This window comes from Chiloscyllium punctatum, chromosome 34 (genome assembly GCF_047496795.1).
Source record: "Chiloscyllium punctatum isolate Juve2018m chromosome 34, sChiPun1.3, whole genome shotgun sequence".
Taxonomy (NCBI): Eukaryota; Metazoa; Chordata; class Chondrichthyes; order Orectolobiformes; family Hemiscylliidae; genus Chiloscyllium; species Chiloscyllium punctatum.
In genome coordinates, this window is record NC_092772.1 from 65,891,764 (window position 1) to 65,916,296 (window position 24,533).

Below are 24,533 nucleotides of genomic sequence, written 5' to 3' on the forward strand. Positions count from 1 at the left end.
GTTCACCGTCCTGTTGTCTGTTCTGTATGTCCAGCAGGTTGGCTATTGTTTCTCTGGCTAGGGTTTGGTCGATCGAGGTGAACAGTGCCATTACATCAAATGAGACCATAGTTTCTTCCTTGTCTATGTGTATATTTCTGATGATGTCCAAGAATTCCTGTGTTGACTGTACAGAGTGTCTGGATCCGCTGATCAGGTGTTTCAGTTTCTGCTGTAGTTCTTGAGCCAGTTTGTGTGATAGTGTCCCTGGTAGTGATACTATGGGTCTGAGTGCGATGTCTGGTTTGTGCACTTTGGGTCGTCCATAGAATCTAAGGGTGTTGTTGCTTTCAGTTTTCATTCTCCTAATTCAAACCTGGTTATCTGTCCGTTTGTTTGTAGGTTTCTCAGTGTGTTGTTTATCCTATTGGTGAGCTGTGGGGTGGGATCAAACTCAACGCAATTTCATCCACAGATGCCTCAGGGAAAGACAACGGAATGAGGACATGCCATGACCCAAAGGACTGGCCACACTACCACACATCAAGAACATTTTGGAACTGACAGCCAGACTACTGCGACCACTAGGACTCATAACAGCACACAAACCAACAGCCACTCTCAGACAACAACTCACCAGAACGAAGGACCGATACCCAGCATGAGCAAAACCAATGTAGTGTACAAAATCCCATGCAAGGACTGCACAAAACACTACATGGGACAAACAGGAAGACAGCTAACAATCCGCATCCATGAACACCAACTAGCCACGAAACGACATGACCAGCTATCCTTAGTAGCCATACACGCAGATGACAATCAACGTGAGTTCGACTGGTACAAAACTAGTATTATAGGACAAGCCAAACAGAGAACATCCAGGGAATTCCTAGAGGCATGGCACTCATCCACAGATTCAATCAATAAGCACATCGACCTGGACCCAATATACCGGCCACTACAGCGGACAGCTCGAACTGACAACCAGAAGCGGCAGAGACAGGCCACTATAAATGCCGGAGGAAACATCACAGAAGCGCTTCACAGGAGGCTCCCTGAGGATGTCACCGACACAGGGGACGAAACGTCTGCAACACAAATTCCCAGCTCGGCGAACAGAACCACAACAACGAGCACCCAAGCTACAAATCTTCTCACAAACGTTGAAGCCCTTTAGACTCTACAAAGCTCCGTCATGAACAATCCACCATCTCTCTATTTCCTTTGCCTTCTTCAATGTCTGCAACTCTCGCTGTATCTTCCAGTAACGTTCTTTAGATACTGCAGATCTGCCTAGCTCCCCCGATAACCTGTTTCATCCCCTACAGCTCCCTCAATCACTGTAACACCCTCTGCTCTGTCTCATCCTCCTCTTTCCCACTGTCTTCCAGGCCCAACGGCGATCCTGTAAGAGAGCAGTGTGGAATGGGATGTTATAAATCTCAGCTGAGGCTTGAGGCCTACCATTACCTGGGAGTCACAAGGGGAGAGAACCTGAGAGAGTGCAGCACAGAGCAGGAGAATATAAATCAGCAGCGAGGGTCAAGGCCGACTGGGACTTGGATTTGGATAAAAAGCAGAACAGGAGGCTCGAAATCAGCACCGAGTCACAGAGGGAGGGACCGTGTGAGGGAGCAACTTGGAGCAGGAGCTTGAGGCTGACTCTCACCTGGGAGAATCTAAATCAGCACTGGGGTTCGAGGCCTAGTTGTACCTGGGAGTCACAGAGATGGTGGCGCTGTGAGGGAGTAGACTGGAGTGAGAGCTGAGCGATTACACGTCTGGGAGTCACAGAGACGGTGACACTGTGAGGGAGCAGAGTGGAGTGAGAGCTGGACGATTACACGTCCGAGGAGACACATCACTGTGTGTGCACATGTCCCTGCATTGTTCTGTGTGTGTGTGTATGCGTGCGTGTCCCGTTCCCTCGCTGTGTGTGTGTAACTCTCCTCACTGTGTGTGTTTGTACCTCCCTCGCTGTGTGTGTGTGCGTGTCCCTCCCTCCCTTGCTGTGTGCGTGTCCCTCCCTCACTGTGTGTGTGTGCATGTTCCTCCCTCACTGTGTGTGTGTGCGTGTCCCTCCCTCACTGTGTGTGTTTGTTTGTGTGTGCATATGTCTGTGTCTCCCTCCCTCACTTTGTGTGTGTGTGTGTGTGTCCCCTCTCGCTTTCTGAGCACATGTCCCACCCTCGCTGTGTCTGCGTGTCTCAACCTCGCTGTGTGGGTGCGTATCACTCACTCACTGTGTGTCTGTGTGTCCTTCCCTCGCTCTGAGTATGTGTGTTTGTGTGAGTGTGTGTGTGCCCCTCCCTCGCTGTGTGTGTGTGTGTCCCTCCCTCTGTGTGTGTGTGTGTGTGTGTGTGTCCCTTCCTCGCTGTGAGTGTGTGTGTGTGTGTGTGTGTCCCTCCCTCGCTGTGAGTGTGAGTGTGTGTGTCTCCCCCTCGCTGTGTGTGTGTGCGTGTCCCTCCCTTGCTGTGTGTGTGTGTGTGCGTGTCCCTCCCTTGCTGTGTGTGTGTGTGCGTGTCCCTCCCTCGCTGTGAGTGCGTGTCCCTCCCTCGCTGTGAGTGCGTGTCCCTCCCTCGCTGTGAGTGCGTGTCCCTCCCTCGCTGTGAGTGCGTGTCCCTCCCTCGCTGTGAGTGCGTGTCCCTCCCTCGCTGTGAGTGCGTGTCCCTCCCTCGCTGTGAGTGCGTGTCCCTCCCTCGCTGTGAGTGCGTGTCCCTCCCTCGCTGTGAGTGCGTGTCCCTCCCTCGCTGTGAGTGCGTGTCCCTCCCTCGCTGTGAGTGCGTGTCCCTCCCTTGCTGTGTGTGTGTGTGCGTGTCCCACCCTCGCTGTGTGTGTGTGTGCGTGTCCCTCCCTCGCTGTGTGTGTGTGTGTGCGTGTCCCTCCCTCGCTGTGTGTGTGTGTGCGTGTCCCTCCCTCGCTGTGTGTGTGTGTGCGTGTCCCTCCCTCGCTGTGTGTGTGTGTGCGTGTCCCACCCTCGCTGTGTGTGTGTGCGTGTCCCTCCCTTGCTGTGTGTGTGTGTGTGCGTGTCCCTCCCTTGCTGTGTGTGTGTGTGCGTGTCCCTCCCTCGCTGTGAGTGCGTGTCCCTCCCTCGCTGTGAGTGCGTGTCCCTCCCTCGCTGTGAGTGCGTGTCCCTCCCTCGCTGTGAGTGCGTGTCCCTCCCTCGCTGTGAGTGCGTGTCCCTCCCTCGCTGTGAGTGCGTGTCCCTCCCTCGCTGTGAGTGCGTGTCCCTCCCTCGCTGTGAGTGCGTGTCCCTCCCTCGCTGTGAGTGCGTGTCCCTCCCTCGCTGTGAGTGCGTGTCCCTCCCTCGCTGTGAGTGCGTGTCCCTCCCTCGCTGTGAGTGCGTGTCCCTCCCTCGCTGTGAGTGCGTGTCCCTCCCTCGCTGTGTGTGTGTGTGCGTGTCCCACCCTCGCTGTGTGTGTGTGTGCGTGTCCCTCCCTCGCTGTGTGTGTGTGTGCGTGTCCCTCCCTCGCTGTGTGTGTGTGTGCGTGTCCCTCCCTCGCTGTGTGTGTGTGTGCGTGTCCCACCCTCGCTGTGTGTGTGTGTGCGTGTCCCACCCTCGCTGTGTGTGTGTGTGCGTGTCCCTCTCGCTGTGTGTGTTTCCCTCCCTCGCTGTGTGTGGGTGTGCGTGTCCCTTTCGCTGTGAGTGTTTCCCTCCCTCCCTCGCGGTGTGTGTGTGCGAGCGTGTCCCTTTCGCTGTGAGTGTTTCCCTCCCTCCCTCGCGGTGTGTGTGTGCGAGCGTGTCCCTCCCTTGCTGTGTGTGGGTGTGCGTGTCCCTCTCGCGGGGTGTGTCCCTCCCTCACTGTGTGTGTGTGTCCGTGTCCCTCTTGCTGTGTGTGTTTCCCTCCCTCCCTCGCGGTGTGTATGTATCTGCATGTGTGTCCCTCCCTCGCTGTGTGTGTGTGCGTGTCCCTCCCTCGCTGTGTGTGTGTGCGTGTCCCTCCCTCGCTGTGTGTGTGTGCGTGTCCCTCCCTCGCTGTGTGTGTGTGCGTGTCCCTCCCTCGCTGTGTGTGTGTGCGTGTCCCTCCCTCGCTGTGTGTGTGCGTGTCCCTCCCTCGCGGTGTTTGTGTGTGCGTGTCCATCTCGCGTTGTATGTGTGTGGGTGTCCCTCCCTCGCTGTGTGTGTGCGTGTCCCTCCCTCGCTGTGTGTGTGTGTCCGTGTCCCTCTCGCTGTGTGTGTTTCCCTCCCTCCCTCGTGGTGCGTGTGTGTGCGTGTCCCTCGCTCGCTGTGTGTGTATGTGTCTCACTCCGTCACAGTATGTGTTTGTGTGTCCCCCTTCACTGCGTGTCCCTAACTCGCTGTTTGTGTGTATGTGTCTCTCTCTTGCTGTGTGTGTGCATGTCTCACCCTCGCTCTGTGTGTGTGCGTGTCCCCGCTCGCTGTGTGTGTGTGTGTGTGTGTGTGTGCATGTCCCTCCTCGCTGTGTGTGTGTGTGCGTTTCCCTCCCTCGCTGTGTGTGCGTGTCTCTCCCTCGCTGTGTGTGTGTGTGCATGTCCCTCTCGCGGTGTGTGTTTCCCTCCCTCGCTCGCGGTGTGTATGTGCGCGTGTCCCTCCCTCGCGGTGTGTGTGTATGTGTGTCCCTCCCTCGCGGTGTGTGTGTATGCGTGTCCCTCCCTCGCGGTGTGTGTGTATGCATGTCCCTCCCTCGCGGTGTGTGTGTATGCGTGTCCCTCCCTCGCGGTGTGTGTGTATGTGTGTCCCTCCCTCGCTGTGTGTGTGTGTCCCTCTCTCGCTGTGTGTGAGTGCGTGTCCCTCTCTCGCTGTGTGTGTGTGCGTGTCCCTCTCTCGCTGTGTGTGTGTGTGCGTGTCCCTCCCTCGCTGTGTGTGTGTGCGTGTCCCTCCCTCGCTGTGTGTGTGTGCGTGTCCCTCCCTCGCTGTGTGTGTGTGCGTGTCTCTCCCTCACTGTGTGTGTGCGTGTGTGTGTGTCCCTCTCGCTGTGTGTGTTTCCCTCCCTCCCTCGTGGTGTGTGTGTGCGTGTCCCTCTCGCGATGTGTGTGTGTGTGCGTGTCCCTCCCTCACTGCCTGTGTGCGTGTCCCTCCCTCGCTGTGTGCGTGTGCGTGTCCCTCCCTCGCTGTGTGTGTGTGTGTGTGTGCGTGTCCCTCCTGCGGTGTGTGTTCCTCCCTCGCTGTGTGTGTTTCCCTCCCTCCCTCGCGGTGTGTATGTGCGCGTGTCCCTCCCTCGCGGTGTGTGTGTATGTGTGTCCCTCCCTCGCGGTGTGTGTGTATGCGTGTCCCTCCCTCGCGGTGTGTGTGTATGCATGTCCCTCCCTCGCGGTGTGTGTGTATGCGTGTCCCTCCCTCGCGGTGTGTGTGTATGTGTGTCCCTCCCTCGCTGTGTGTGTGTGTCCCTCTCTCGCTGTGTGTGAGTGCGTGTCCCTCTCTCGCTGTGTGTGTGTGCGTGTCCCTCTCTCGCTGTGTGTGTGTGTGCGTGTCCCTCCCTCGCTGTGTGTGTGTGCGTGTCCCTCCCTCGCTGTGTGTGTGTGCGTGTCCCTCCCTCGCTGTGTGTGTGTGCGTGTCCCTCCATCGCTGTGTGTGTGTGCGTGTCTCTCCCTCACTGTGTGTGTGCGTGTGTGTGTGTCCCTCTCGCTGTGTGTGTTTCCCTCCCTCCCTCGTGGTGTGTGTGTGCGTGTCCCTCTCGCGATGTGTGTGTGTGTGCGTGTCCCTCCCTCACTGCCTGTGTGCGTGTCCCTCCCTCGCTGTGTGCGTGTGCGTGTCCCTCCCTCGCTGTGTGTGTGTGTGTGTGTGCGTGTCCCTCCTGCGGTGTGTGTTCCTCCCTCGCTGTGTGTGTTTCCCTCCCTCCCTCGCTGTGTGTGTGTGTGCGTGTCCCTCCCTCGGTGTGTGTGTGTGTGCGTGTCCCTCCCTCGCTGTGTGCGTGTCCCTCCCCCGTTGTGTGTGTGCGTGTCCCTCTCGCTGTGTGTGTTTCACTCCCTCCCTCGCGGTGTGTGTGTGTGCCCGTGTCCCTCTTGCGGTGTGTGTTCCACCCTCGCTGTGTGTGTTTCCCTCCCTCCCTTGCGATGTGTGTGTGTGCGTGTCCCTCCCTCGCTGTGTGTGTGTGCATGTCCGTCTCGCGGTGTGTGTTCCTCCCTCGCTGTGAGTGTTTCCCTCCCTCCCTCGCGGTGTGTGTGTCCCTCCCTCGCTGTGTGTGGGTGTGCGTGTCCCTCCCTCGCTGTGTGTGTGCGTGTCCCTCCCTCGCTGTGTGTGAACGTGTCCTTCTCTCGCGGTGTGTGTGTGCGCGTGTCCCTCTCGCTGTGTGTGTGTGCGTGTACCTCCTTTGCTGTGTGTGTGTGCGTGTCCCTCCCTCGCTGTGTGTGTGTGCATGTCCCTCTCGCGGTGTGTGTGTGCACGTGTCCCTCTCTCGCTGTGTGTGTGTGCATGTCCGTCTCACGGTGTGTGTTCCTCCCTCGCTGTGTGTTTTTCCCTCCCTCCCTCGCGGTTTGTGTGTGCGTGTCCCTCCCTCGTTGTGTGTGGGTGTGCGTGTCCCTTTCGCTGTGAGTGTTTCCCTCCCTCCCTCGCGGTGTGTGTGTGTGTGTGTGTCCCTCCCTCGCTGTGTGTGTGTCCCCCTCCCCCGCTGTGTGTGTGCGTGTCCCTCTCGCGGTGTGTGTCCCTCCCTCGCTGTGTGTGTGTGTGTGTGCGTGTCCCTCCCTCGCTGTGTGTGTGTGTGTGCGTGTCCCTCCCTCGCTGTGTGTGTGCGTGTCCCTCCCTCGCTGTGTGTGTGTGTGTGTGTGTGTGTGTGTCCCTCCCTCGCTGTGTGTGTGTGTGTGTCCCTCCCTCGCTGTGTGTGTGTGTCCCTCCCTCGCTGTGTGTGTGTGTGTGTCCCTCCCTCGCTGTGTGTGTGTGTGTGTCCCTCCCTCGCTGTGTGTGTGTGTGTGTCCCTCCCTCACTGTGTGTGTGTGTGTGTCCCTCCCTCGCTGTGTGTGTGTGTGTGTGTCCCTCCCCCGCTGTGTGTGTGCGTGTCCCTCCCCCGCTGTGTGTGTGCGTGTCCCTCTCGCGGTGTGTGTGTGTCCGTGTCCCTCTCGCTGTGTGTGTTTCCCTCCCTCCCTCGTGGTGTGTGTGTGTGCGTGTCCCTCCCTCGCTGTGTGTGTGTGCGTGTCCCTCCCTCGCTGTGTGTGTGTGCGTGTCCCTCCCTCGCGGTGTTTGTGTGTGTGTTCCTCCCTCGCTGTGTGTGTGTGCGTGACTCTCTCGTGGTGTATGTATGTGCGTGTCCCTCCCTCGCTGTGTGTGTGTGTTTTCCTCCCTCCCTCGCTGTGTGTGTTTCCCTCCCTCCCTCGCGGTGTGTGTGTGTGCATATCCCTCCCTCGCTGTGTGTATGTGCGTGTCCCTCCCTCGCTGTGTGTGTGTGTGTGCGTGTCCCTCCCTCGCTGTGTGTGTGCGTGTCCCTCCCTCACTGTGTGTGTGCGTGTCCCTCCCTCGCTGTGTGTGTGCGTGTCCCTCCCTCGCTGTGTGTGTGCGTGTCCCTCCCTCGGTGTGTGTGTGCGTGTCCCTCTCGCTGTGTGTGTTTCCCTCCCTCCCTCGCGGTGTGTGTGTGTGCGTGTCCCTCTTGCGGTGTGTGTGTGCGTGTCCCTCCTTCGCTGTGTGTGCGTGTCCCTCCCTCGCTGTGTTTGTGTGTGCGTGTCCCTGCCTCGCTGCGTGTGTTTCCCTCCTTCCCTCGCGGTGTGTGTGAGCGTGTCTCTCCCTCGCTGTGTATGTGCGTGTCCCTCCCTCGCTGTGTATGTGCGTGTCCCTCTCTCGCTGTGTGTGTGTGCGTGTCCCTCCCTCACTGTGTGTGTGTATGTGCGTGTCCCTCTCGCGGTGTGTGTCCGTCCCTTGCTGTATGCGTTTCCCTCCCTCCCTCGCAGTGTTTGTGTGTGCGTGTCCCTCTCGTGGTGTGTGTGTGTGTGTGTCCTTCCCTCTCTGTGTGTGAGCGTGTCACTCCCTCGCTGTGTGTGTGTGTGTGTGTGTGTCCCTCCCTCGCTGTGTGTGAATGCACGAAGCATTAGACACAAGGTGGATGAGCTTGAGGCTCTTTTGGAAATTGGCAGATACGATATTGTGGGGATAACTGAGACGTGGCTTCATGGGGACAGGGCCTGGGAAATGAATATTCAAGGCTACATGTGTTATCGTAAGGATAGACTGACGGGCAGAGGGGGTGGGGTGGCCTTGTTGGTAAGGGAGGATATTCAGTCCCTTGCGCGGGCGGACCTAGAGACAGGGGATGTTGAGTCAGTGTGGATAGAGCTTCGAAACACTAAGGGTAAAAAGACCCTCATGGGAGTCATCTACAGGCCCCCAAACAGTAGTCTGGATGTTGGAGGTAAGTTGAATCAGGAGCTGAAATTGGCTTGTCGCAAAGATGTTACTACAGTTGTTATGGGGGATTTTAACATGCAGGTAGACTGGGAGAATCAGGATGGTATCGGGCCTCAAGAAAGATACTTTGTGGAGTGCCTCAGAGATGGATTTTTAGAGCAGCTGGTGCTGGAGCCGACCAGGGATAAGGCGATTCTGGATCTGGTATTGTGTAATGAACCAGAATTGGTCAGTGACCTCGAAGTGAAGGAGCCATTGGGAAGTAGTGACCATAATACAATAAGCTTCAATCTGCAATTTGAGAGGGAGTGGGTACAATCTGAAGTGACAATATTTCAGTTGAATAAAGGGAAATATGGAGCTATGAGGGAGCAACTGGCCAAAGTTCAATGGTTTAATACCTTAACAGGGAAGACCGTGGAGGAACAATGGCGGATATTTCTGTGTATAATGCAGAAGTTGCAGGATCAGTTCATTCCTAAAAGGAAGAAAGATCCCAGGAGGAGACATGGGCGGCCGTGGCTGACAAGGGAAGTAAAGAAACATATAAGGTTAAAAGAGAAAAAGTATAACTTAGCGAAGATAAGCGGGAAAACGGAGGACTGGGAAGCTTTTAAAGAACAACAGAGGATTAGTAAGAAGGAAATACGCAGAGAAAAAATGAGGTACGAAGGTAAACTGGCCAAGAATATAAAGGAGGATAGTAAAAGCTTTTTTAGGTATGTCCAAGGCAAAAAAATGGTTAGGACAAAAATTGGGCCCTTGAAGACAGAAGCAGGGGAATATATTACTGGGAACGAAGAAATGGCAGAGGAATTAAATGGGTACTTCAGATCTGTGTTCACTGGGGAAGACACAAGCAATCTCCCTGAGGTAACAGTGGCTGAAGGACCTGAACTTAAGGGAATTTCTATTTGCCAGGATTTGGTGTTGGAGAGACTGTTAGTCTCCGGGACCTGATGGCCTGCATCCCAGGGTACTGAAGGAGGTGGCTCGGGAAATCGTGGATGCGCTGGTGATTATTTTCCAGAGTTCAATAGAATCGGGGTCGGTTCCTGAGGATTGGAGGGCGGCTAATGTTGTGCCACTTTTTAAGAAGGGTGGGCGGGAGAAAGCAGGAAATTATAGACCAGTTAGTCTGACCTCAGTGGTGGGAAAGATGCTGGAGTCTATTATAAAGGATGAAATTACGGCACATCTGGATAATAGTAACAGGATAGGACAGAGTCAGCATGGATTTATGAAGGGGAAATCATGCTTGACTAATCTTCTTGAATTTTTTGAGGATGTAACTCGGAAGATGGACGAGGGAGATCCAGTGGATGTACTGTACCTGGACTTTCAGAAAGCTTTTGATAAAATCCCACACAAGAGGTTAGTGAGTAAAATTAGGGCGCACGGGATTGGGGGCAAAGTACTAGATTGGATAGAGAATTGGTTGGCTAATAGGAAACAAAGGGTAGTGATTAACGGCTCCATTTCGGAATGGCAGGCAGTGACCAGTGGGGTACCGCAGGGATCCGTGCTGGGACCGCAGCTTATTACAATATATGTAAATGATATAGAAGATGGTATCAGCAATAACATTAGCAAATTTGCTGATGACACAAAGCTAGGTGGTAGGGTGAAATGTGATGAGGATGTTAGGGGATTACAGGGTGACCTGGACAAGTTAGGTGAGTGGGCAGATGCATGGCAGATGCAGTTTAATGTGGATAAATGTCTGGTTATCCACTTCGGTGGCAAGAACAGGAAGGCAGATTACTACCTCAATGGTATCAAATTAGGTAAAGGGGCTGTTCAGAGAGATTTGGGTGTTCTTGTCCACCAGTCAATGAAGGCAAGCATGCAGGTACAGCAGGTCGTGAAGAAGGCTAATAGCATGCTGGCCTTCATAACAAGAGGGATTGAGTATAGAAGCAAAGAGGTGCTTCTGCAGCTGTACGGGGCCCTGGTGAGACCACACCTGGAGTACTGTGTACAGTTCTGGTCTCCAAATTTGAGGAAAGACATTCTGGCTATTGAGGGAGTGCAGCGTAGGTTCACGAGGTCAATTCCTGGAATGGCAGGATTGCCTTACACGGAAAGACTGAAGCGACTGGGCTTGTATACCCTTGAGTTTAGAAGACTGAGAGGGGATCTGATTGAAACGTATAGGCTTATGAAAGGATTGGACACTCTGGCAGGAGGGAACATATTTCCGTTGATGGGGGAGTGCCGAACCAGAGGACACAACTTAAAAATACGGGGTAGACCATTTAGGACAGAGATGAGGAGAAACTACTTCACCCAGAGAGTGGTGGCTGTGTGGAATGCTCTGCCCCAGAGGGCAGTGGAGGCCCAGTCTCTGGATTCTTTTAAGAAAGAATTGGATAGAGCTCTTAAAGATAGTGGAGTCAAGGGGTATGGAGATAAGGCAGGAACAGGATACTAATTAGGAATGATCAGCCATGATCATATTGAATGGCGGTGCAGGCTCGAAGGGCAGAATGGCCTACTCCTGCATCTATTGTCTATTGTCTATTGCGTGTCCCTCCCTCACTGTGTGTGTGTGTGCGTGTCCCTCTCGCAGTGTGTGTCCCTCCCTCGCTGTGTGCGTTTCCCTCCCTCCCTCGCGGTGTTTGTGTGTGCGTGTCCCTCTCGTGGTGTGTATGTGTGTGTGTGTGTCCTTCCCTCTCTGTGTGTGAGCGTGTCACTCCCTCGCTGTGTGTGTGTGAGCGTGTCCCTGTCGCAGTGTGTGTGTGCGTGTCCCTCTCGCAGTGTGTGTGTGCGTGTCCCTCCCTCGCTGTGTGTGTGTGTGTGCGTGTCCCTCCCTCGCTGTGTGTGTGTGTGTGTGCGTGTGTGTGTGTTCCTCCCTCGCTGTGTGTGTGTGTGTGTGTGTGTGTGTGTGTGTGTGTGTGTGCGCGTCCCTCCCTCCCTGTGTGTGTGTGTCCGTGTCCCTCTCGCTGTGTGTGTTTCCCTCCCTCCGTCACGGTGTGAGTGTGTGCATGTCCCTCTCGCGGTGTGTTTGTGTCCGTGTCCCTCTCGCTGTTTGTGTTTCCCTCCCTCCCTCACGGTGTGTGTGTGTGCGTGTCCCTCCCTCGCTGTGTGTGTGCGTGTCCCTCCCTCGCTGTGTGTGTGCGTGTCCCTCCCTCGCTGTGTGTGTGCGTGTCCCTCCCTCGCTGTGTGTGTGCGTGTCCCTCCCTCGCTGTGTGTGTGCGTGTCCCTCCCTCGCTGTGTGTGTGCGTGTCCCTCCCTCGCTGTGTGTGTGCGTGTCCCTCCCTCGCTGTGTGTGTGCGTGTCCATCCCTCGCTGTGTGTGTGCGTGTCCCTCCCTCGCTGTGTGTGTGCGTGTCCCTCCCTCCCTCGCGGTGTGTGTGTATGCGTGTCCCTCCCTCGCTGTGTGTGTGCGTGTCCCTCCCTCGGTGTGTGTGTGTGTGTGTGTGTGTGTGTGTGTGTATGCGTGTCCCTCCCTCGCTGTGTGTGTGTGTGTGTCCCTCGGTGTGTGTGTGTGCGTGTCCCTCCCTCGCTGTGTGTGTTTCCCTCCCTCCCTCCCTCATGGTGTGTGTGTATGCGTGTCCCTCCCTCGCTGTGTGTGCGTGTCCCTCCCTCGCTGAGTGTGCGTGTCCCCCTCTTGCCGTGAGTATGTGTATCCCTCTTGCATTGTATGTGAGTGTCCTTCCTTCACTGTGTGTATGTGTGTGTGTGTGTGTGTGCGCGCACGTGAGTATGTGTGTCCCTCCCTCGCTGTGTGTCTGCGTGTATCCCCTTAACTGTGTGCGTGTGTGCATGTCCCTCCCTCGCTGTGTGTTTGTCCCTCCCTTGCTCTTTGTGTATATCCCCCTCCCTGTGTGTGCTCATCTCCCCTTGCTGTGTGAGTGCATGACCCCCTTGATGTTTGTACGTGTGTCCCTCCCTCGCCTTGTCTGTGCATGTCCCCTCTCGCTGTGTGTGTTTGTGTATGTCGTCCCTCACTGTGCGTGTGCATGTCCCTCCCTCGCTGTGTATGAGCATGTCCCTCCCTCGCTGTGCGTGTGCATGTCCCTCCCTCGCTGTGCGTGTGCGTGTCCCTATCTTGCTGCGTGTCTCAGCCAGCCTCTCACTCGCTGTGTGTGTCCCTCGCTCGCTGTGTGTGTGTGCGCGTGCCCCTTCCTCGTTGTGTGTGTGTGCATGTCACTCCATCGCAGTGTGTCTATGTGTCTCACACCGTCACAGTATGTGTTTGTGTGTCCCCCCTTCACTGCGTGTCCATAACTCGCTGTTTGTGTGTATGTGTCACTCCATCGCATTGTGTGTATGTGTCTCTCTCTTGCTGTGTGTGTGCATGTCACACCCTCACTCTGTGTGTGTGTGTGTGTGTGCATGTCCCTCCTCGCTGTGTGTGTGTGTGTGTCCCTCCCTCGCTGTGTATGCGCATGTCCTTCCGTCGCTGTGTGTGCATGTCCCTCTCTCACTGTGTGTGCACGTGTCACTCCCTTGCTGTGTGTGTGTGTTCCTCCCTTGTGTGTGCATGTGTGTGTCCCTCCCTTGTTCTTTGTGTATATCCCCCTCACTGTCTGTGCGAATCTCCCCTCGGTGTGTGAGTGCATGTCCCCCCTTGCTGTGTGCGCTTGTGTCCCTCCCTCGCTGTGCCTGTGCGTGTTCCCTATCGCTGTGTGTGCGTGTGTCCCTCTCAATTTCTGTGCACATGCCCCCCCCTCACCGTGTGTCTGCTTGTCCCTCTTTCCCTGTGTGTGTGTCCCTCCCTCGCTGTGTGTGTGCATGTCCCTCCCTCGCTGTGTGTGTGCATGTCCCTCCCTCGCTGTGTGTGCGCGTGTCCCTCCCTCGCTGTGTGTGTGTGTGCCTCTTCCTCGCTGTGTGTGTGTACGTGTCACATCCTCACAGTATGTGTTTGTGTGTCCCCCCTTCACTGCGTGTCACTCCCTCGCTGTGTGTGTGTGTGCGTGTCCCTGTCGCAGTGTGTGTGTGCGTGTCCCTGTCGCAGTGTGTGTGTGCGTGTCCCTCCCTCGCTGTGTGTGTGTGTGCGTGTCCCTCTCGCTGTGTGTGTTTCCCTCCCTCCCTCGCGGTGTGTGTGTGTGCGTGTCCTTCCCTCGCTGTGTGTGTGTGCATGTCCCTCCCTCGCTGTGTGTGTGTGTGTGTGTGTGTGTGTGTGTGTGTGTGCGTGTGTGTGTGTTCCTCCCTCGCTGTGTGAGTGCGTGTGTGTGTGTGTGTGTGCGCGCGTGCGTGTCCCTCCCTCCCTGTGTGTGTGTGTCCGTGTCCCTCTCGCTGTGTGTGTTTCCCTCCCTCCGTCACGGTGTGAGTGTGTGCATGTCCCTCTCGCGGTGTGTGTGTGTCCGTGTCCCTCTCGCTGTTTGTGTTTCCCTCCCTCCCTCGTGGTGTGTGTGTGTGCGTGTCCCTCCCTCGCTGTGTGTGTGCGTGTCCCTCCCTCGCTGTGTGTGTGCGTGTCCCTCCCTCGCTGTGTGTGTGCGTGTCCCTCCCTCGCTGTGTGTGTGCGTGTCCCTCCCTCGCTGTGTGTGTGCGTGTCCCTCCCTCGCTGTGTGTGTGCGTGTCCCTCCCTCGCTGTGTGTGTGCGTGTCCCTCCCACGGTGTGTGTGTATGCGTGTCCCTCCCTCGCTGTGTGTGTGCGTGTCCCTCCCTCGGTGTGTGTGTGTGTGTGTGCGTGTGTGTGTGTGTGTGTGTGCGTGTCCCTCCCTCGGTGTGTGTGTTTCCCTCCCTCCCTCCCTCATGGTGTGTATGTAATCGTGTCCCTCCCTCGCTGTGTGTGTGCGTGTTCCTCCCTCGGTGTGTGCGTGTGTGTGTGTGTGCGTGTGTGTGTGTGTGTGTATGCGTGTCCCTCCCTCGCTGTGTGTGTGCGTGTCCCTCCCTCGGTGTGTGTGTGTGCGTGTCCCTCCCTCGCTGTGTGTGTTTACCTCCCTCCCTCCCTCATGGTGTGTGTGTATGCGTGTCCCTCCCTCGCTGTGTGTGCGTGTCCCTCCCTCGCTGAGTGTGCGTGTCCCCCTCTTGCCGTGAGTATGTGTATCCCTCTTGCATTGTATGTGAGTGTCCTTCCTTCACTGTGTGTATGTGTGTGTGTGTGTGTGTGTGTGTGTGTGCGCGCACGTGAGTATGTGTGTCCCTCCCTCGCTGTGTGTCTGCGTGTATCCCCTTAACTGTGTGCGTGTGTGCATGTCCCTCCCTCGCTGTGTGTGTGTCCCTCCCTTGCTCTTTGTGTATATCCCCCTCCCTGTGTGTGCTCATCTCCCCTTGCTGTGTGAGTGCATGACCCCCTTGATGTTTGTACGTGTGTGTCCCTCCCTCGCCTTGTCTGTGCATGTCCCCTCTCGCTGTGTGTGTTTGTGTATGTCGTCCCTCACTGTGCGTGTGCATGTCCCTCCCTCGCTGTGTATGAGCATGTCCCTCCCTCACTGTGTATGAGCATGTCCCTCCCTCGCTGTGCGTGTGCGTGTCCCTATCTTGGTGCGTGTCTCAGCCAGCCTCTCACTCGCTGTGTGTGTCCCTCCCTCGCTGTGCGTGTCCCTATCTTGCTGCGTGTCTCAGCCAGCCTCTCACTCGCTGTGTGTGTCCCTCGCTCGCTGTGTGTGTGCGCGTGCCCCTTCCTCGTTGTGTGTGTGTGCATGTCACTCCATCGCAGTGTGTCTATGTGTCTCACACCGTCACAGTATGTGTTTGTGTGTCCCCCCTTCACTGCGTGTCCCTAACTCGCTGTTTGTGTGTATGTGTCACTCCATCGCATTGTGTGTATGTGTCTCTCTCTTGCTGTGTGTGTGCATGTCACACCCTCACTCTGTGTGTGTGCGTGTGTGTGCATGTCCCTCCTCGCTGTGTGTGTGTGCATGTCCCTCCTCGCTGTGTGTGTGTGTGTGTGTCCCTCCCTCGCTATGTATGCGCATGTCCTTCCCTCGCTGTGTGTGCATGTCCCTCTCTCACTGTGTGTGCACGTGTCACTCCCTTGCTGTGTGTGTGTGTTCCTCCCTTGTGTGTGCATGTGTGTGTCCCTCCCTTGTTCTTTGTGTATATCCCCCTCATTGTATGTGCGAATCTCCCCTCGGTGTGTGAGTGCATGTCCCCCCTTGCTGTGTGCGCGTGTGTCCCTCCCTCGCTGTGCCTGTGCGTGTTCCCTATCGCTGTGTGTGCGTGTGTCCCTCTCAATTTCTGTGCACATGCCCCCCCCTCACCGTGTGTCTGCTTGTCCCTCTTTCCCTGTGTGCGTGTCCCTCCCTCGCTGTGTGTGTGCATGTCCCTCCCTCGCTGTGTGTGCGCGTGTCCCTCCCTCGCTGTGTGTGTGTGTGCCTCTTCCTCGCTGTGTGTGTGTATGTGTCACATCCTCACAGTATGTGTTTGTGTGTCCCCCCGTTCACTGCATGCCCCTCACTCGCTGTTTGAGTGTGTGTCACTCCATCGCATTGTGTGCATGTGTCTCTCTCTCTCTCGCTGTGTGTGCACGTGTCCCTCCCTCCCTCCCTCTGTGTGTGTGTTTGCATGCATGTCCCTCCCTGTGTGTGTGTGTAAGTGTGTCTCCCTCCCACGCTGTGAGTGTGTGGGTCCCCCTCGCTGTGTGCGTGTCCCCCTCACTGTATCTGTGTGTGTGTGTCCGTCCTTCCCTCGCTGTGCGTGCGTGTGTGTGTGTGGTCCCACCCTCGCTGTCTGTGTGTGTGTGTGTCCCTCTTGCTGTGTGTGTGTGTGGCCCTCCCTCGCTGTGTGTGCATGTGTCTCCACCTCACTGTGTGTGTGTGTGTCCCTCTTGCTGTGTGTGTGTGTGGCCCTCCCTCGCTGTGTGTGCATGTGTCTCCACCTCACTGTGTGTGCGTGCATCCCTCTCTTGCTCTGTGTGTGTGTGTGTGTCTTGCTGTGCATGTGTGTGCGTGGCCCTCCCTCGCTGTGTGTGCATGTGTCTCCCCCTCGCTGTGTGTGCGTGTGTCCCTCTCTTGCTCTCTGTGTGTCTGTGTCTGTGTGTGTGTGTTTGTGTATGTGTCCCTCCCTTGCTGTGCGTGTGTGTGTGTTCCTCTCTCACTGTGTGTCTGCGGGTAACCCCCTCACTGTGTGTGTTTGCGTGTCGTTCCCTCGCTGTGTGTATCCCACGCTCGCTGTGTGTGCATGTGTCCCTCCCTCGCTTTGCGTGTGTGTTTCCGTCCCGTGTGTGTGTGCATGCATGCGTGTGCATGTCCCTCCCTTGCTCTGTGTTTGTGTGAATGTGTGCTTGTCCCTCCCTCGCTTTGTGAGTCCGTGTGTCCGTCCCTTGTGTGTGTGTGTGTGTTCCCTTGCCGTTTCTGTGTGTCCCACTCTTGCCGTGTGTGTGTGTGTGTGTGCCCCCTCGCAATTTCTGTGCACATGCCCTCCCCCTGGACATGTGTGTGTCCCTTCATTCACTGTACGTGTGTGTGTGTCCCTCCCTCGCTCTGTGTGTGTGTGTGTGTGTGTGTGTGTTTGTATGTGTATCCCTCCCTCGCTGTGTGTCTGCGGGTAAACCCCTCACTGTGTGTGTTTGTATGTCGCTCCCGTGCTGTGTGTGCAAACGTCTGTCCCTTGCTTTGTGTGTGTGTGTATGTATGCGTGTCCCTCCCTTGCTTTGCATGTATGTGTCCGTCCCTTGTGTGCATGTGTGCATGTCCCTCCCTTGCTCCGTGTTTGTCTGTGTATATAATTGTGCGTGTCACTCCCTCGCTTTGCGTGTATGTCTCTGTCCCTTGTGTGTGTGTGTGTGACCAGCTTGCTGTGTGCGTGTGTCCCACCCTTGCCGTGTCTATGTGTGTCCTCTCACGTTGTGTGTGTGTGCCCCCTCTCAATTTCTGTGCACATGCCCTCCCCCTCGACATGTGTGTCCGTGTCCCTACTTCGATGTGTGTGTTTTTCCCCGTCCCTTGCAGTGTGTGTCCCTCCCTCGCTGTGTGTCTGCATGTATCCCCCTCGCAGTGTGTGTGTATATGTGTCCCTCCTTCGCTTTGCGTGTGTGTCCCTGTCCCTCACTGTGTGTATCCCTCCCTTGCCGTGTGTCTGCGTGTATCCCCTCACTGTGTGTATGTGCATGTCCCTCCATCGCTTTGTGTGTGCCCCCTCTCAATTTGTGTGCATATGCCCTCCCCCTCGCGATGTGTGTGCTTGTCCCTCCTTCATTGTGTGTCCCTCTCTCGCTATGTATATGCGTGTCCCTCCCACGCTGTGTGTGTCCATGCTCCCTCCCTCGCTGTGTGTCTCAGCGTGTCCCTCCCTCGCTCTGTGTGTGTGTGTCTCTCCCTCACTGTGTGTGTGTCTCTCACTCTCTGTGTACGTGCGCGTACATGTCCTTACCTCACTGTGTGCATGTCCTTCCCTCGCTGTGTCTGTGTGTGTGTGTGTCCCTTTGCTGCGTGTCCCTTCCTCACTGTGCGTGTGTGTGTTCTCCCACGTGTGTGTGTGTGTGTCCCTCCCTTGCTGTGTATGTGCAAGTCCCTCCCTTGCTGTGCATGTGTGAGTTTCCCCCCTTGCTGTGTGTGTGTGTGTGTTCCCCTCTTGCTGTGCGTGTGTATGCGTGGCCCTCCCTCACTGTTTATGTGTGAGTTTCCCCCCTTGCTCTGTGTGTGTGTGTGTGTGTGTGTGTGTGTGTGTGTGCGCGTGTCCCTCTCTCACTCTGTGTGTCTGTGTTTGTGTGCTTCCTCATGCGCATGTTGCTCCCTCACTGTGTGTGTGTGTGTGTGTGTGTGTGTGTGTGTGTGTGTGTGTGTGTTGCTCCCACGCTGTCGGTGTGTGTGTGACCCTCCCTCGCTCTGTGTGTGTGTGTCTAGTCTCATCCTCGTTGTCTGTGTGTGTGCGTATCTCTCCCTTGCTGTGTGCGTTTGCAAGTTTTTCCCTCGCTGTGTATGTGTGAGTTACCCCCTTGCTCTGTGTGTGTGTGGGTGGGTGTGTTCCTCTTGCTGTGCATGTGTGTGTGTGTGTGTGTGTGGCCCTCCCTCGCTGTGTGTCTGTGTTTGTGTGCTTGGGCATGTGCGTGTCCCTCCCTCACTGTGTGTACGTGTTCCCCTCTTGCTGTGAGGATGTGTGTCCCTCTTGCAGTGTATGTGAGTGTCCTTCCCTCGCGGTGTGTGTGTACATATCCCTCCTTCACTGTTTTATGTGTCAGTTTCCTGCTGTGTGTGTGTGTGTGTATGTGTGTTACTCTTGCTGTGCGTGTGTGTAATGGCCCTCCCTTGCTGTGTGTGCATGTGTGTCCCCTCGCTGTTTGTGCACATGTCCCTCTCTTGCTCTGTGTGTATATGTGTGTGTGTTTGTGTGTGTCCATGTCCCTCCCTGGCTGTGTGTGTGCGTGTCCATCCCTCGCTGTGTGTGCGTGTCCCCTCTTGCTGTGAGTGTGTGTGACCCTTTTACAGAGTATGTGAGTGTCCTTCCCTCGCTGTGTGTATGTATGCGTGTGCCTCCCTTGCTTTGTGCGTGTGTGTGTGCGCCTCTTGCTGTGTGTGCGCGTGTCTTTCCCTCGCTCTGAGTGTGTGTGTCCGTCCCTTGAGTGTGTGTTTGTCCCTCCCTCGCTGTGTGTGTGCGTCTCTCCCTTGCTCTGTGTTGTGTGTGTGTGTGTCCCTCCTTCGCTTTGCGTGTGTGTCCCCATCCCTCGCAGTGTTTGTGTCCCTCCCTCGCCGTGTGTCTGCGTGTATCCCCCTCACTGTGTGTGAGCGTGTCGCTCCCTCGCTTTGTGTCTGTGTGTGTGTGTGTGTGTGTCCCTCCCATGTTGTATGTGTCCATGCTCCCTCCCTCACTGCGTTTTTCAGCATGTCTCTCCCTCACTGTATGTGTGTCCCTCGCTCTCTGTGTATGTGCGCGTGCATGTCCTTCCCTCACTGTGCGTGCATGTCCTTCCCTCACTGTCTGTGTGTGTGTCCCTTCGCTGCGTGTCTCTCCCTCGCTGTGTGTGTGTATCCCTCATCACTGTATGTCAGTGTGTGTCCCTCCCTTGCTGTGATTGTGCGTGTCCGTCCCTCGCTGTGTATGTGTGAGTTACCCCCTTGCTCTGTGTGTGTGTCCCTCTTGCGGTACGTGTGTGTGCGTGGCCCTCCCTCGCTGCGTGTGCATGTGTCTCCTCCTTGCTGTGTGTGTGCGTGTCCCCCCTTGCTGTGTGTGTGTGTGTGTCCCTCCCTCGCCATGTCTGTGTGTGTCCCCTCTCACTGTGTGTGTGTGCCCCTCTCAATTTCTGTGTACATGCCCTCCCCCTCGCCGTGTGTCTGCTTGTCCATCCTTCCCTGTGTGTGTGCATGTCCCTCCCTTGCTGTTTATGTGCGCATCCCTCTCTCTCTCTGTGTTTGTGTATATCCCTCCCTCACTGTGTGTGTGTGTGTGTCCTCCCTCGCTGCGTGTGTGCATGTCACTCCCTCTGTGTGTGTGTCCCTCCCTCCCTGGCTGTGTGTGTGCGTGTCCCCCTTTTGCTATGAGTATGTGTGTACCTCTTGCAGTGGTCCCTCACTGTGTGTGTGTGTGTGTGTGTGTGTGTGTGTGTGTGTGCGTGTATATGTATGCATGTCAATTCCTCACTGTGCCTGTGCGTCCCTCCCACGCTGTGTGAATTTGTGTGTGTCCCTCCATGGCTTTGTGTGTGTGTGCCCCTCTTGCTGTGTGTGTGCATATCCTTCCCTTGCTGTGTGTGTACGTCCCTCTCTCGTTCTGTGTGTATGCATGTCCTTCCCTCCCTCGCTGTGTGTGTGTGTGTGTGTGTGTGTGTGAGAGACTCTCTCACTGTGTCTGTGTACGTGTCCCTCTCTCACTGTGTGTGCGTGTCCATCCCTCGCTGTGAGTGTACGTGTGTGTGCGCATGTGTGTCCCTCCCTCACTGTGTGTTTGTGTATGACCCTCCATCGCTGTGTGTGTGCATGTCCTTCCCTTGCTGTGTGTGTGTGTCCCTCACTTGCTCTGTGTGTTTGCATGTTCTTCCTTCCCTCACTGTGTGTGTTTGTGTGTGTCACATTCTCACTGTGTATGTGTACGTTTTACTCCCTCGCTGTTTGTGTGTCCCTCGTTCGCTGTGTGTGTGTGTGTGTCCCTCCCTTGCTCTTTGTGTATATCCCCCTCGCTGTGTGAGTGCATGTCCCCCCTTGCTGTGTGTGCGTGTATCCCTCCCTCGCCGTGTCAGTGCGTGTCCCCTCTCACTTTCTGTGCACATTTCCTCCCCCTTGCCGTGTGTGTGCTTGTCCCTCCTTCCGTGTGTGTGTGTGTTTGTATGTGCGCGTGTGTCCATCCCTCGCTGTGTGTGTGTGTGCGCGTGCGTGTCCTTCACTTGCTGTGTATGTGTGTGTCCTTCCCTCGCTCTGTGTGTGTGTGTGTGTGTCTCCCTCGCTGTGTATGTGCATGTCCTTCCCTCTCTGTGTGTGCGTGTCCCTCCCACACTGTTTGAGCATGTCCTTCCCTCCCTAGCTCTGTGTGTGTATGTGTGTCCCTCCCTCGCTGTGTGTGCATGTCCCTCCCTGGATGTGTGTGCGCGTATCACTCCCTTGCTGTGTGTGTGTGTCCCTCCCTTGCTCTTTGTGTATATCCCCCTCACTGTGTGTGCGCATATCCCCTTGCTGTGTGAGTGCATGTCCCCCCTTGCTGTGTGTGCGTGTACCCTCTCGATTTCTGTGCAAATGCCCTCCCCCTCGCCGTGTGTCTGCTTGCCCCTCCTTCCCTATGTGTGTGTGTCCCTCCCTCGCTGTGTGTGTGTACATGTCACATCCTCACAGTATGTGTTTGTGTGTCCCCCCTTCACTGCGTGTCCCTCACTCGCTGTTTGTGTGTGTGTCACTCCATCGCGTTGTGTGTATGTGTCTCTCTCTTTCGCTTTGTGTGCACGTGTCCCTCCCTCGCTGTGTGTGTGTGTGTACGCGCGCGTGCGTGCCCCTCCCTTGCTGTGTGTGTACATGTCCCTCCCTCGCTGTGTATGTGTGAGATCCCACCCCCCTTGCTGTGTGTGTGTGTGTTTGTTTGTTTGTCCGTCCCTCTTGCTGTGCGTGTGTGTGCGTGGCCCTCCCTCGCTGTGTGTGCATGTGTCTCCCCTCGCTGTGTTTGCGAGTGTCCCTCTCTTGCTCTGTTTGTGTGTGTGTGTGTGTGTGTGTGTGTGTTCGTGTTTGTGTGTGTTGACCTCCCTTGCTGTGTTTGCGAGTGTTCCTCTCTTGCTCTGTGTGTGCGTGTTTATGTGCGCGTGTCCCTCCCTCGCTGTGTGTGTGCGCGTGTGTCTCCCCCCTCGCTGTGTTTGCGAGTGTTCCTCTCTTGCTCTGTTTGTGTGTGCGTGTCCCTCCCTCACTGCATGTGTCTGTGTTTGTGTGCTTGCGCATGTCCCTCCCTCACTGTGTGTGTGTCCCCACTTGCTATGAGTATGTGTGTCCCTCTTGCAGTGTATGTGCATGTCCCACCCTCTCTTTGTGTGTGTGTGTCCCTCTTGCTCTGTGTGCGCATGTCACTCCCTCGCACTTTGTGTGTGTGTGTCCCTTGTGTGTGTGTGTGTCCCTCCATTGCTCTTTGTGTATATCCCCTCACTGTGTGTGCGCTTCTCCCCCCACTGTGAGTGCATGCCCCCCTCGCTATGTGCGCGTGTCCCTCCCTTGCCATGTCTGTGCGTATCCCCTCTCGCTGTGTGTGCATATCCCCTCTCAATTTCTGTAAAAATGCCCTCCCCCTCGCCATGTGTGTGTGTGTCCCACCTTCCCTGTGTGTGTGTGTCCCTCTCTTGCTGTGTGTCTTTGTGCATGTCCTTCCCTCGCTGTGTTTGCGTGCCCCTCCCACGCTGTGTGTGCGTGTCCTTTCCTCCCTCGCTCTATGTGTGTGTGTGTGTGTGTGTGTGCGTGCATGCGTGTCACTCCCTCGTGTGTGTGTGTGTCCCTCTCTCGCTGTGTGTGTGTCTCTCCCTCGCTGAGTGTGTGTATGTGTCCCTCCCTCGCTGTGCGTGTGTGTGTGTGTCCCCCTCCCTCGCTGTGTGTCTGCGGGTAACCCCCTCACTGTGTGCAGTGCGCATATCCCTCCCTCGCTGTGCATATGCATGTCCCTCCCTCGCTATGTGTGTGGGTGTCCCTCCCTCGCTGTGTGTCTGCGGGTAACCCCCTCACTGTGTGTTTTTGCATATCGCTCCCTTGCTCTGCATGTCCCTCCCTCGCTGTGTGTGCACGTGTCCCTCCCTTGCTCTGTTTGTGTGTGTGTGTGTGTGTGTGTGTATCTGTGCGTGTCCCTCCCTCGCTTTGCATGTGTATGTCCGTCCCTTGTGTGCATGTCCCTCCCTTGCTCTGTGTTTGTGTGTGTGTGTGTCCCTCCCTCGCTTTGCGTGTGTGTGTGTCCGTCCCTTGTGTGTGTGTGTGTGACCACCTTGCTGTGTGCGTGTGTCACACCCTTGCCATGTCTGTGTGTCCCCTCTCGCTGTGTGTGTGTGCCCCCTTTCAATTTCTGTGCACATGCCCTCCCCTTCGACATGTGTGTCCGTGTCCCTCCTTCGCTGTGTGTCCGTGTCCCTCCTTCGCTGTGTCTGCGTGTCCCTCCCTTGCAGTGTGTTGCCCTCCCTCGCTGTGTGTGTGCGTGTATTCCCCTCGCCGTAAGAGTGTGTGTTTGTCCCTCCCTCGCTGTGTGTTCGCGTCTCTCCCTTGTTCTGTGTGTGTGTGTGTGTGTGTGTGTGTGTGTGTGTGTGTGTGTGTGTGTGTGCGCGCGTCCCTCCTTTGCTTTACGTGTGTGTGTCCCCGTCCCTCGCTTTGTGTGTGCGTGTCCCTCCGTTGCTGTATGTGCGCATGTCCCTCACTCGCTGTGTGTGTGTGTGTGTGTGTGTGTGTGTGTGTGTGTGTGTGTGTGTGCGCGTCCCTCCTTTGCTTTACGTGTGTGTGTCCCCGTCCCTCGCTTTGTGTGTGCGTGTCCCTCCGTTGCTGTATGTGCGCGTGTCCCTCACTCGCTGTGTGTGTTTGTGTGTGTGTGTGTGTGTCCCTCCCACGGTGTGTATGTGCATGTCCCCTCCCTCACTGCGTTTCTCAGCGTGTCCCTCCCTCGCTGTGTGTGCATGTCCTTCCCTCACTGTGTCTTGTGTTTGTGTGTGTGTGTGTGTCCCTCCCTCACTCTGTGTGTGTGTGTGCGTCCCGCCTTGCTGTGTGTGTGTGTCCCTCCCTTCCTCGCTGTGTGCATGTGTCCCTCCCTTGCTTCGTGTGTGCGTGTGTCCCTCCCTCGATTTGCGTGTGTGTGTCCTTCCCTTGCTGTGTATCTGCGGGTATCTCCCTCACTGTGTGTGTTTGCGTGTCGCTCCCTTGGTGTGTGTGTTGTGTGTGTGTGTGTCCGTGTCCAAAATTTGCACCATCAGTGAATCGAAAATTGACTGTGGTATTCAGGAATGTGTGGTTTAAGTAAGTTCACCACAGAAAATGCAGGGTTTAATGTACAGGTAGTGGGGTGGGTCTGGATAGGATGCTCTTCAGAGTTTTGGAATGGACTGGCTGGGCCGAATAGCCTGGTTGCACACGATGGCGAATCTATTCAGGTTATTGTCCAGCCCTGTCAACCATCCCCGTCTCTTACACCTGGCCTTATCCCCAATATTCTCCTTAACACAGTAATCTCCTCCAGACTCTAAAACACTCCTTGGTGATGTAAGCTTCTCCAGTCCTGACAAAGATCGATATGTCTGTCACCTCTTCCTGCTTTTAGAACCCTCCCTATAACTATTACCATTTGGTACAGCACTCCCAATCACTGTTCCCTCTTGAAACTCCCATAAACATTTGTATCTCTGAAAACTCATCTGGACTGTCTCAACTTCCCTTTGACAGTTACATGCTGAGACCTGCTCTATATCAGTGAAGTAATTAAGTCTTGGCAACACTCACTGTTATAATCTCCTCCATCTTGACGGCACGGAGGATCTGTAGAAGGTCTTTTCAACCCGACAGCGATCTTTGTGTCTGTAATCTCCTCCACTCCCCATAATACATTCTCTCTGAGCTCCTCTGTCGTCCACTAAACACTCCCTAACACTGTCTGTATCAGTGTAACCTTCACCAAAAACACAACCTTCCCTATCTGTGTAAATCCCTACACCAGTCCGTATCCCTCTCAGCTCCGTCTAACAATACAACCCTCCATGTCTGTGTATTCACCTTCAGTCCCTACTCACCTCCCTATCTGTGTAACCTTCTCCATGCATTTTTACTTCAGTCTCTTCAACTGTCCCTGTCAGTGTAATATCTTCCAGACGTGAAAACTCTCCTCTTTTTGACTTACTCAGACCACATACCCCTCACTATCTATAACCTACTCCTGTCTGAGAAACCTATCTCTGCAAATTGCTCCAACTCTTCAACTCTCCATTATCTCCTGCAGCTCTTACATCCCTC